At 35.1% G+C, this 13280-nt stretch overlaps 3 long non-coding RNA genes across 3 annotated transcripts; all 3 read right to left on the minus strand.

The window, feature by feature from the left end:
• Positions 1–357: 357 nt before the first annotated feature.
• On the minus strand, positions 358–980 carry LOC138857736 (uncharacterized). The gene is made up of 2 exons (XR_011396919.1): positions 860–980; positions 358–792 (listed from the first exon to the last, which is right to left on the minus strand). It is a non-coding gene; the product is annotated as an uncharacterized lncRNA (long non-coding RNA).
• Positions 981–4563: 3583 nt separating this feature from the next.
• LOC138857669 (uncharacterized) lies at positions 4564–5390 on the minus strand. Its single transcript, XR_011396867.1, has 2 exons — positions 5078–5390; positions 4564–5006 (listed from the first exon to the last, which is right to left on the minus strand). It is a non-coding gene; the product is annotated as an uncharacterized lncRNA (long non-coding RNA).
• A 3290-nt stretch (positions 5391–8680) lies between these two features.
• On the minus strand, positions 8681–9264 carry LOC138857674 (uncharacterized). Its single transcript, XR_011396871.1, has 2 exons — positions 9134–9264; positions 8681–9075 (listed from the first exon to the last, which is right to left on the minus strand). It is a non-coding gene; the product is annotated as an uncharacterized lncRNA (long non-coding RNA).
• Positions 9265–13280: the final 4016 nt, after the last annotated feature.

Consider the following 13280-nt stretch of genomic DNA (forward strand, 5'->3'; position numbering starts at 1 on the left):
ATAGCTATATCATCGATATTTTTTAGTTTATGGCGAGAATCTGCTACTATATTCAGAATCTTTTCTAGATAGCAAACCGACAATCAGCGTAGCGGGTATGGTCAAGCAACTACATACATACATGTATGAGAGACGTGCGACCAGTTGACACTTCGTTTACTCCAGGTTAAAAGCCTGTGAACAAGTTTTTGTTCCTCCACCGCCTCATGCACCTACAGGATTACACAAAGTTATTCAACAATTCCCAAACACTTTTCAGTGGAAATGAGCAACAGCGTTTTTAAAATCAATTCGGTTGATTTGGAATTTTAAGGTTTGCTTAATCTAGATATTTAGAATATGATTTCACATGGAGCATTTAACATTTGCTATTGGTTTATTGCATATTTATTCAAATCAAATTAAAATAAAAAAAGGAACCTTTTTACAAAAAATTATTGATAGTTGATAAAGCAATATGCAACAATGCAACGAACGAGACACAAAGATATACGAAAGTTGCGAAATCCTAAGATTCGTGGTTCCATAAATGATGTTGGGTGAGAGAAAAAAACGGTGAGTAAGTGTGCAAAGTGAGTAGTCCAAGGAAAATGTTGTAGAAGCAGTTATTTAACCGAGTAAATGTGGATGACCAACAAGGCCAAAATGACCCAGACCTACAATTGGTCCGACAGGTCTGACTGGGCCGACTGGTCCCACAACAACACTTGAACCAAGACCGTGGATAAGACCTGGTCCCACGATGCTTGGGTAGGCAGCAGCGATGCACATCAAGGCCGCGAACACTACGAGCTAAAGAAGATTATAATTAGTAGAGTCCTTTAAGGCTGAGCGGCTGCTTGAAAGGCTGGCATCTTACCACTTTGTAAAGGTTGAACATTTTGCGTTTGAGTTTAGTGCGCTAGCGAACACATGTAATTTAATACGAAAGTAAAGACTGTGTGATAACTTTTCCGAAGAACGCCTGAGTCTTTATACAAAATCTTTGCCACACAAAGCAAAGCCACAACCTTTATTTGAATATCAAATAGGTGTGTGTACTGTGTGTAAATTATTAGCACTGAGGTGCAAGTCAACTGCATTATGCATACAAGTATGGAATTGGGTGCCACCAAAAGCAGTGGTCACTGTTTGCCTAAGGTAAAAGATATTGGTCTAAAATTGATGTTGCTGTTGGCTTTGGGTTTAAGTTCAATGTTGCCAACTCGCCTGCCGCGATTGCCGCTTATTGTTGGTATATTATTTACAAACATTGGCATGTGTATACATACGTTTTTATTGTTGTGGGCTGTTTGATCGACATTTTGCACGCTACACTGGTCATTTCCAAGTAGTGCGGACAAAGCGTAATGTGATACGCGTTATAAAATATTGGTGGAAGATAATTGAGAAGACCTTCATACATTATTGGCTAGGTTACTTTAATAATGAGATTGTTGGAAGTGTGGTCTACTAGTTTGCTGATCTGATCAAAAATTTCGGGTAAGATTCATCTTTTTTTTTGAACGCAGTCATTTTGCCATTTTGTCAATTTTTAATTTTTTTTTAATCGTAGGTCATTGTGCGTACAATATCTTCTCGTGAGATTTTTAGTTTTTTTCAGTTTTATCCATAAGAGAAGGCCGGAGTCAGTACAGTACATTATGAAGGATCTTCTGCTTTATCGCTGTCGTAAATCTTTTGGTCGTAAATTTTTTTTTCAAAAACTGCGTGATCTCAAAATATGAGCGTGGTAATCTAAGGATGTTTAATGTACACATTACCTAAAAAATTTAAGCTAAATCACACCAAATAACGCAGGAAAAATTTTTTGGGCGTGGTACTAAACACCTTTAGGTAAAAACCCTTATCTCAGGAAGTTTTCGGCAAGTGAAAACCAAATTCGGAAGGTAACTTTATTTTGACATTCTTATATTACGTTATGAAAATTGGAGAAATAGATCAACCACCACGGCTACCTTCCCATACAACACAAACTATACATAAATAGTGCGTTATATAAATAGTGCCTTTATGGTTCCATATCAAGTCAAGCCTAAAATGTTTAAACCCTCACACACCGAAATTGTGGACATGGCTGAGTTTTGCCGAAAACAGGGTTAATGTGTGATATATATTTTTTAAATGTGGAAATAAAATGAATAAACTAGAAAGAGTTTCGAACTTCCGGTTCACTTTATTACGTATATATGGTATACTCCTAGCTTTTCCCAGTGACAACAATATATGTGTGTAGTTTTGGTTGAAACTTAAAACTAAACATTTATATAAGAAGCTCATTTGCTCTCATTTACCTGCCCCTTTTTTGCGGGTTCTTAAAATATAATTTAAAACAAGTAAAGAAGGGCTAAGTTCGGGTGAACCGAACATTTCATACTCTTGCAACTTGCAAGGAGCAAAGCCGGGGAAATACCTTCAGGTGTTGGCAAAGCATCATATTAAGAAATAAAGCGAAAAGGTTCATCTTCATTGTTAGATGAAATGGTGAATGGATCGCAATCAGTTTTGGTATTATCTTAACTTATTTTAAAGGTCTTAGACTCACTTAGTTGTATTACTGTATTTTACTTCCCGTCAGCGAAAATTATACTAAAATCATTGGGGGCATAGAAATGGAAAGGCAGATTGCATTAATTTTTGACATTGTCCAGGGCCGCAATTTTTGTATTCGGGTTCTCTCTGCCAGGAAGGGTTCCTTTTTTATTCATGACCTAGAAAACCTCTGGATAATTATAGTTTAGAAATATTTAGAAAGAAAGTTTTCCAATATTCCTTGACTTGGAAACAAGTTTTCAGTCGATTTTTACATTTTCTTCTCGGAAATCAAGAAAAACTATATGCACTGTAAGGCGACTCCCCGTCTTGTAAGCTTGGATTCTTATACCTTCTACGTTAACTTGTTCGTAAAAGAACGCAGTAGGCAATAACGTCCACTAAAAAATTTTCTGTTGAATTTATAGTGTATTAGTACATTAGAACATTGGAGTCCTTCAGAAACAAAAATAATGAAGTGAAAAAATCGTCGTATAATTTTAACAAAAAATGCGGTGCTTCGTGTGCGGATATCTTTAGTAAAGTAAAATGTGGCAGTGGCCTTGAAGAATAGGGTTTAATCGTAACTTACATCAGGAAAACCGTGAAAGGAGAGCTTCTATAAGAATTGAAATGCCAAGCAAATAAGAGAGCCGACACATTTCAGAGCGTTTTAGAGCGAGTGATTCGTGAGAACGCATAACGTTACTATTATGTCAAGGACATGGATGAGTTAACCACTCCCAAAAAAGGTTGCGACGATATACCAAAGGAGTGTGGGATTCAAAATCTAGGGAAACAAAATGTAAAAATATGCGAAAAACCGAAGCAGCACATAAATAGCCCTTATATGCCTGCATGCTGAGGATGCCAAGGCTGTACTTAAGTTAGGCACTATTAAGATCGAGTGGTCGATCTGTCGCCTTCTTAAATATTCATCTTTGGTATCACTCGTTTTTTTAGATGTTTGCAACTGGGTCATAGGTGACAGATGTTCTCTTTATATACGTTGCGGAACCGTGAGACAAGTGGCAAAGGAGAAAAGCATTAGTGAGTATGCTCTGAGCTATATGCTCACTATCTGCCAAAACAGACGGTTCCAGAAAAGAATATAGATACCCTACTAAGCTAACAATAAACTCAGTGTTGAGAAAGGACTTGTATTGCAGATATAAGTGGTAAGACAGCACTATAGTCCTGCAATCTATTAACGAATTCGAAGACCTTCGTTTGGAGCTGTCTTTGAAAATTAGAGACAAATCGCCGATAATAATAGCAGGCGATTGTAATTTGTATCGCCCACTTGGATAAACAGTGCGGAAAGAACCGGTTGCAACATGTGACCCAGCTATGCGTAGAAAAAACCATCATAGCAAGCGACGGCCAGTATATTGGTGGAATGATGAAACTGCTACTCTGAGGAAGCTCTATCATTTAGCCTAATGTGTAACCAAGGTGTCGAGAACGCAACCAGCAGTAAAAGCCGTAACAAAAGGTTTGTGTTGAAAAACTTTATGAAGAAGGAAACATAGACCTCTGGGTAACTGCTTACAATATATGTAGGTCGAAGTTCAAATATTAGACACAGCAGCAAAAAAACACTTCGGAAAGTAGTTGAAGAGTTATTCCCGCCATATTACCCTATTTTCTGTGCTAAGCGACTAAACGAAGCTACAGAGCTACCCATATTAGTTACGGAAAAAGAACTATTGGTTTGTTCGTTAAAATATATAAAGTGCGTATAATAGATGTCTGCTCCGACCTGGGCACATCATTGTTTCCACTCTTAAAACCAAAAAAGCCACCTGAAGACCATTCATCATAACGAAGAAAATCATATTAAGAAACCGCTTGGAGTTAGCAATCCAAGAAGCGGACTATTAGAAAGACAATTCAACATAATAAAAAAGAGTCCACTACAAACTAAAAGCGAAATGTCCAAACGATGAAAAGACTAAACAAAAAAAATATTTCTTTCCGATCTTTTCCCCTCTTCTTGGTTGCTTTCGCTTTCGCATGAAACATTTAATATTTTCTATTGGTTTATTGCATTTTTATTTGAATTAAATTTAAAAAAAAAAAAACACACGTATTTACAAAAAATTATTGGCATTTCACAAAGGAGTGCGCAACAATGCAACTAACAAAACTCCAAGACATACTAAATTTGCGAAGTTCCTAACATTCGTGGCAATGATGTTGGGCAAGAAATAATAACAGTGAGTAGGTGTGCAAAGGAAGTTGTCCACTGGGGAATGTTGGCAGTCCAATTAGTATAGTTCAGAATTTGTTATTTAACCAAGTAAATGAGGGTTTCCAATAATTGCGCCATGAGCCAGTCCGGGCACTACAATAGGTCCGACAGGTCCAAGTGGTCCCACAACAACACTTGGGCCAAGGGCGGGGATGATGGCTGGTCCCAAGATGCTTGGGTAGGCACCAGCTATGCACATCAAGGCGGCGAACACGACGAGCTAGAGAAAATTGTTATTAGTAGAGTATCCTTTAAGGCTAAGAGACTTGCTGGTAAGGCTCGCATCCTTACCACTTTGTAAAGGTTGAACATTTTGCGTTTGAGTTTGTTGCGCTAGCGAACACTTGTAATTTAATACGAAAGTAAAGACTGTTTGATAATTTTTCAAAGAGCGCTAGAGTTTTTATATAAAAACTTTTTCACCCAAAGGCAAATCTACAAACTTTAATTGAATAACGAATCGGTGTGTACGCTTTGAATTATTAGCACAGAGCTGCAAGTCAACTGCATTATGCAACTGGGCGTCGCTGAAATCCAGTTGTATGTTATGTGTGTGTTTGTGGGTGTGTATCGGTTCCACTACTAGAGGTAAATGGTAGTAACTGTTGTTGGTGTTGGCTTAGAATTGAAGTTCAATGTTGTCAAGTTGCCTGCCGCGATATGCTGCTTGTTGCCGGCATACTCGTAAATTGTCATGTGTCTGACAGATAACAAAAAATTATGGAAAAATAATTTTCGTTCGATATAAGGTCGGGAAGGGGAAAGGGAGTCGGTTTTCCGGCAGAGCTAAAAGTTGTTGTAGTTATAGTTGGTAAAGTTGAAGGTATTAAAAAGATCTATAAATTTTGTATAAACACTTTTTTCGCATAATCCCAAAATTTAAGTGAAAAATTTAAATATCCAAGTTTTAGGATATTTACCTTGTGCTCAAAATTCTTCCACGAAATTTGGTGTAAACTAATTTTCTTGTGCCCCGAAGTGTCATTTTATAATGAAATTGCTTCGAAATGCTTTTTGGTCATCTTTTATAGCATATGAATACAATTCATTGGGCTCGAATTTTTAGCTCGAAGCTGGAGACTGGCATAACGGGTATAAGTATAATAGACCACCTTATTTTAAGAGATAAATTTAACTGGACAACTATGTTACCGCTTTTTAATGACAATTTATCTGGCAAGAGCACAGAGCTCGAACCTAGCAAGCAGCGAACTGATGAATAGAAGAAGATTATTACTTGATATCCACTAAAGAAAAAAGAAAAAGGAAAAAACTTGTCGATTTGAATTCGTACGAGGGAGTATGCGGTTCCCTCTTAACGTGAATAGCCGCCATTTTCAATGCCACAAATACTGCTTGTTTGTTTGAATATCTCGTATAGTTCGTTCGACTGGCTATTCTCCAATGCTTGGGCCCAATACGTATAAAAATTACCGAAGCCTATTGACGAAAATGTAGGATGGAAGGGGGACCTAAGTTCGATGTATTGTTGTGCTATTATAACAATTACGAGTCTATGGTTAAATAAATTCTGTACACTATGTGAATTGAATCAAAATATCGCCTACAGGTTCTTCACTACCAAAACCACTACCATTTATTCAAACTTTTATTAAGAGTAAAGTGAAAATTATCTTTGTTTCACGTGAGGTTTTCACTTCAGTCATTTCTGTTTTTCAATTCTGTTTGAAAAGAAAAATTAAGAGATACTTAGTCTTAATTATCTAAGAAGTCAAAAACAATGGAAAAACGGTTTACTTCGGTTGCTTCGAAGCTAAAATACCCTCCACAAATACAAAAGGTTCCTTACAAGAACTTGATTCCGATCGATCAGTTTGTATGGCAGCTATATGCTATAGTGATCTGATATGAACAATTTCTGCGGAGTTTCATCAAATTCTTAGACAATAACCCATTCCAAATTTCATGAAATAATCTCGTCAAATGAAAAAGCTTTCCATACAAGCTCTTTTCTTTACTTCGATCGTTCAGTTTGTATGGCAGCTATATGCCATAGTTACCAGGGAGACAAGGACGTGTGTTAAATTTCAAATCAATCAATATCTTAAAAACTGCGGGACTATCCTTCTGGGTGTTGCCAACTTCGTGGCGATTACCTATCAGTGACAACAGCAATTCTAGTTTGTGGAATAATACAAAAATATTTACTGATATCGTAATTGCTTATACTGCCTGTTGTCCCGCATAAGAAACCAGAACAACATCTTACTAATACTTACGAAATGAATTTAATAAAATAAATACAAAATATTTAATGCATACTCATGTTCAGCCTCCGCTGCACTAACAAAAGGCGGAAAATGTTGTTAAACGACTAAGACTTATAAAAATAAGATAATAAAAATTGGCTGATAAACATTGAAAAAACCAAAGAAGTGAAAAACTATCTAACCCAAGTGTGAACAGGCTAATGGTCAGAAAATGGAATAAAAAAAAAATTATTAAATTTTTGGTTACGGTATATATTTTGAGGGGTCAAGGAAATGTCTGAACGGTAGCTATCTTTGTCATTGAATCATCATTGAATATCTCACAAATTTACTATTTTTTTGGTCTAATGCCGGAGACAGGCTTGAGGAACGGATTTTCAGAATAGTCCATTTTCAGATTTGAATAGTCACTGTCAGGAACATCTTTTCTGCAGTTTCGAGAAGTTTGCTTGAGTATTATATCTTAATTAGGCATTAAAATAAAGCATCGTGTGATAAAAAGTTATAAACAATATTGCGATTTCAATAACTCACGTTTTGAGTAAACGGGGTCCGCCATGATATAACATAATAATAAAATAATTCCTAACATATTAGCAGAATTAAGTCCAATTCCAGTTGCCACTCACTTAATTTTTGACTACCCATTGAAACATGTCTGGTTCACCGAAATGCACTTTTCAAATATCCTTTCTGGTTCTTTCTATATATGTATAGAAACTCTCAGGAAATACTATCTTGTCAGATGTTATTAATGTTTCAACAGCAGTTATTCATGTTATCTTTTCCGGCTCTGTTCTATTCACATTTTTTTATACCCTGAATAGGGTATAGTAAGATTACCACGCAGTTTGTAACACCAGAAAGAAACTTCGGAGATCGAAATTTGGCATCAAATATTATCCAAAGCAACGGTACAATTTCCGAACAAATTATTTAGATAGGGCTACTATAGCATATAGCTGCCACACAAACTGACTGATCTAAATATTAATTATGATTCGGTAATTTCGATTTTCAGATATAAATATCAGCTTAGACAGTATTGCGTTCACAAAAATTTCCATTATAAGTTTTTTCATTACTTTTTATACATATGTATGAATAGTAGTCACTTTTTATGGTGACACATGTTTAGGTACATATGTTTTTCTGAAATTGTATTTAATGATTCCTAAGGGTTAGCAAGACACTTTTGTCGCCTATCCTTGAAACTTGTTAAACGAATTTGGAGTTAGTTGAAACACTTCATTGTTTATGATAGGATTTCAACTCGTATTCCAGCGCAATTGATGTCCCTCTACATTGAGGAAACAATACTATCTTCCCTCAACGATTTAGGATGAAGATTCTATTAAATTACTGTTTTTATGATCAGCTGTTGTATTTAGTTCTGTTGCCGAACTTTTTTTAAATTCAAACTCCTACCGAACAACAAATTCCCTTCAACAATTCATCATGGAAGAAGAATTGTGCCTCTTCCAGTCTTCTCCTCAGTTTTATTTATTGGATTTCAAGGCTGACATAGCTAAATTGGTTATTAAGCTGATTCTAGGCAACTTTTAAGTTACGTTAAGAATCTTCAAGATACAGTACTTCTCCATGGATTAATTTGTCCATGTTTTTCATTGTCATTTATGTTGGTATATAATATAAAGAAAAGTTGTTATTTGCTTTTGGTTTATTGCATATTTATTCAAATCAAACACATTAAAAGAAAAATATACGATTAACAAAAAATGATTGATAGTTGATAAAGGAATGCGCAGCAATGCAACGAACGAAACTGATATAAGTAATCGCGCAGTTCTGGATGTGTCAGGTGAAAAAAATAACAGTAAGCGGGTGTACAATGGGCAATCGTCCAGAGGTTGTTTAGCCAAGAAGTAAAGGAGAGTGACCAAGAACAGCACCATGACCAAAAGCGGGAACCAAAACTGGTCCGACAGCTCCGACTGGTCCGACGATGACTCTTGGGCCAAGGGCGGGGATAATAGCTGGTCCCACAATGCTTGGGTAGGCAGCAGCGATGCACATCAAGGCGGCGAACACGACGAGCTAGAGAAAAATATGATTAGTTTATTAACCTTTAGGACAACGCAGGCTGCATCCTTACCACTTTGTAGAGATTGAACATTTTGCGTTTGAGTTTGTTGCACTAGCGAACACTTGTAATTAATCTGAAAGTAAAGATTGTTTGATGTCGTTTTAACGAGCTCTAGAGTTTTTATACTAAATCGTTGTCGCCCTAAAACAAACCTTTAATTGAATATCGAATCGGTGTGTGCACTTTGAATTATTACCACTCAGCGGCAAGTCAATTGCATTGTGCAACTGGGTGTCGCCGAAAGCCGGTTGCATATGGTGTTTGTATGTGTGGCTGTGTATTGGTCACATTGTTTAGTTTAAAATAGTTGTTGGTGTTGGCTAAGAATTGAAGTTCAATGTTGTCAACTTGCCTATGATTTGCAAACATTGGCAAACACTGACATGGCTCTACAAATCTTGGTATTGTTGTTTTTTGTTGTGGACAGATTGATCGACGTTATGCACGCTACACTGAACATTTCTAAGTAGAGCAGAGAGATGGTAACGTGATACGCGTTATGAAGTGGTGGTTGAGCATATTTGAAAAGACATGCATATATTGTTAAGTTACCATTTAAATAATGAGAATATTAGAAGATTAAATTTGTTTTTTTCGGACTACACGTCCTTTCTGTTCGCAAATTCAAAGGTTTTCCATGGACTCAGAATTTTTTCAACAAAATCACATTTACTTAAAAAAAATATATATTTTTAGCTTTAATCTGCATATGATATTTCTTTAAATACAGGTAGAATTGCTTATATCAATATGCTCTTGATAAAATGTAATATTGCAGAAGAAAATAAGTAAAGCACGGCGTATTCTTAACATATTTTAAATTGATTAGTAGGAAGAAGAAAAAAGTTGTCATACACTGAATTTGATTCTCGGCCGGATTATATCGAAGCTATAAGTTGTAATCGGACGATATGAAACATATATTCAGATATTGTAGTATTGCCATGCCAAGGTTTGTAAAGATATCTTGTCAAATAAAATAGTTTCCTTACGGCAGCTATATTAGCTATAGTGATCCGATATCGGCAGTTTCGACAAATGAACAGCTTCTAGGGGAAAAAGTGATGTTTGCTAAATTTTTGATAGATATGTCAAAAACTGAGGGACTAGTTCGTTTTATACAAACAGGCGGAGAGAGGGGCATGGCTAAATCAACTCAGCTCGTCACCCTGATCATTTAAGTATATGTATATTTCATAGAGTCTCCGACGTTTCCTTCTGAGTGTTACAAACATCGTGGAAAATGTTCTCAGGGTATAAAAAGGAGTAAAAAGTGGAGTTCATTTGTTGTTTTGATGCTTTGTATAAAAAAATTAACTATAAACACAATCCATAGCAAAATGGTTAAAATTTATATTTTATAGTTGCAGTAGTATAGTTGGCTTAGTTGGCTCTCACCAACAGCACTTAGTCAACAACTTAACATCACCATGCCTTAAGTTTAATACAGAAAGTTAGGGAAAAAGCGAATACAATTCCTGACTTGTTAAATGTAAACTGCATTGTGTTATCATAGAAATCTATTCTAAAGAGAAAAATAAAAGACGAGATTTTTATCTACAAAAAACTTTTTAGAAAAGTACGAATTTTTTTAGTTTTTTCATGTAGTTTTCGCATTATTTAGGTCTTTTAGAGCTAATGCTTACAATTTCATCAACGTTCAACGTTTACAAATTATTCAAATTTATTATCAAAATAATCGTTCTCCAATTGCAATTTTTTAACAAAGTCATCTTTTCCGATGAAGCTCCTTCTATCTGAGTGGTGCGAAGAAAATTCACACACTATTCATGAACATGAATGACATTCACCTAAATTGACACTTTGGTGTGGTTTTTTTCTGGTCATCGGTCGGTACTTATTTCGATTAAGCTGGTGATACCGTTACTGTTAGAGAGTGAGAGCGATATAGATCGATGCTAACCATCTGTTTATTGCCGCAATTGAAAGAAGTTTATCTTGACAACATCTGTTTTTAACAAGAGAGGGCTACGTGCCACACAGCACGTGCAACAACCGAATTATTGCGCGAAAAGTTTGAAGATTCGTTAATTTCAAGAAATTGTGACACTGAATGACCTCCATGAAAATGTGATCTAACACCATTATACTACTTCTTGTGAGGTTATTTGAAGTCATTGGTCTTTAGCTATAAAGCAGACTCTCTTCAAGCTTTAGAATATTGAACGTGCTATTCATGACATACGACTCGAAAATTGGGTTCATCAAATTTCTTTCCTGCGAAAGAAGTCGTGGAGGCCATTCGAATGATGTTATATTCAGAACTGAATTGTATCGATTGTACTTTACTTGTACATTAAATAAAAAACATTTGAATTTCCTTAACAATTAGTGTGTGTCTTTTTTTTTAGATTATATTACTCTTATTGGAAAACCCTGTATGATAGTTTTAGGACTGAAGGGATATTAGGTATATTTTAGCTTTCGCAAATACAAAAAAAATACGAATAAAATCTTTAAGTACAACAAATTTGTTTGATAAAAAGTGTAGATCACAAAGATGCGAAAATTTAAAATGATTCTGTTCACCTGTTAGGTTTAAACGCGTCTTGCTTTTAAACTGGTGTAAGAGAAGAACTTCCAAAATAATTAAAAGTGCTCAGATTTGTGAAAAAAAAGTTTTCACTTTCTTCATGATTCTTAATGTTTTTAACATCGAATTAAGCAACCTTGAAACCTAAGGATACCAAAGGTAGAAAACCCAAGGCATCAATTATTTTTGATTCCATGCAGTTTAATCGATTCGAAATACCAAAGATGTCTGAAAAATTGTATCCATATTTAATTCAAAAAGAGAAATATCATAGGCTTCTAATTGAACAAAAAAGTTGCATCTTAAATAAATGTTTTCCCTGATATAAATTTTTGTTCAATAAGGTTTATTTTTTATCTATTTGTAAGGATATAATACCGAAGTAAAGTGGGGATTTTTCCCAGCGTAGTTCACAGCGTCTAAATTAATAAAAACTTTCTGAAATTTTCGCATGAACAGCACTAACGTCGCAGCATTTACCAATTGTACCGCATAAGAAACTACAATTTATACTGAAGAAATAATTTAGGAATTTGAAAATACAAATTCTCAAAAAAAAGAGGTGTAAATCCTGTTATATGACTATATTATTGAAGCTTTAAAAAGTTAGCTTTTCGTTTAATAAAAAGTGATAAAAACAAAAAACAAGGTGGAATTATCTGGAGCAAGTGTGAACAAATTCAATAAAAAATCGATTAATAAAGAAATCTGTAAACTGTGCTTATCTTATATCTAACATACAGTGCGTTCGAAAAATAACGCGATCGATTCGCGGAAAACTGTTTCAAACAGTTGCAGATTCTGTACTCAATGGAAAGAAGAAAACCATATTCTTACTATAGATTGGTCGTCACTGTCACCAGGTGCCAATAAAATATAGATTTCATTCAGCCACTCCAACATACCGTTAGGTCGTTTCCTGTGGAATATGCGGAAAATTTAGCTTCAAGTTACCATCAAAGATGTCAGGCTATTAAAGACAACGCGAGCGATTGAAGCAAGTATTGAATGAATTTTCTATAATTACAAAATGTTTGCCAATAGACGCTACCTTCACTTTGGAAAACGAAAACGTTATTTTTGAACGCACTGTACATTTGCATGTATTGTGATGAAATTGTCTGCTGCAATAATGTGATGCGATTGCGTCTACCATCGACAACATTGGCTAACCGCTAAACAGTGGTTAGAGGTTTGCAAATCTTATGCAAAACTGTATTTAATCACTTAATTTTTGTTAGGATCATTATAATCGGTTTAACAGAAATACTTTCTGAATAGAGAATATATTAAGGGGCAGTCTAAAAGCTTTCGAATTGTTTTAAAGAACAACCATTTTGTGGCAAAATTGGAATACTTATATTATAACATAGGCGTGATCGAGGTACAATACATAAATTATAACAATATTCTTATCACTTTGTCATAGAACATCTCGTTTTCTCACAATGTAGGTATCTATGTTAAACAAGTTATCATCTTAAAATAAAAGAAAAAAGAAAAACAAAATGTATTTATAATTACAAACTTTTTTTTTATGTCATTAATTAGTTAGTACTAAATACATTTCTTTTTCCTACTGAGACTCCTTTTGGTACATTG

The sequence above is a fragment of the Bactrocera oleae genome, chromosome 6 (genome assembly GCF_042242935.1).
Source record: "Bactrocera oleae isolate idBacOlea1 chromosome 6, idBacOlea1, whole genome shotgun sequence".
NCBI classification, from domain to species: Eukaryota; Metazoa; Arthropoda; class Insecta; order Diptera; family Tephritidae; genus Bactrocera; species Bactrocera oleae.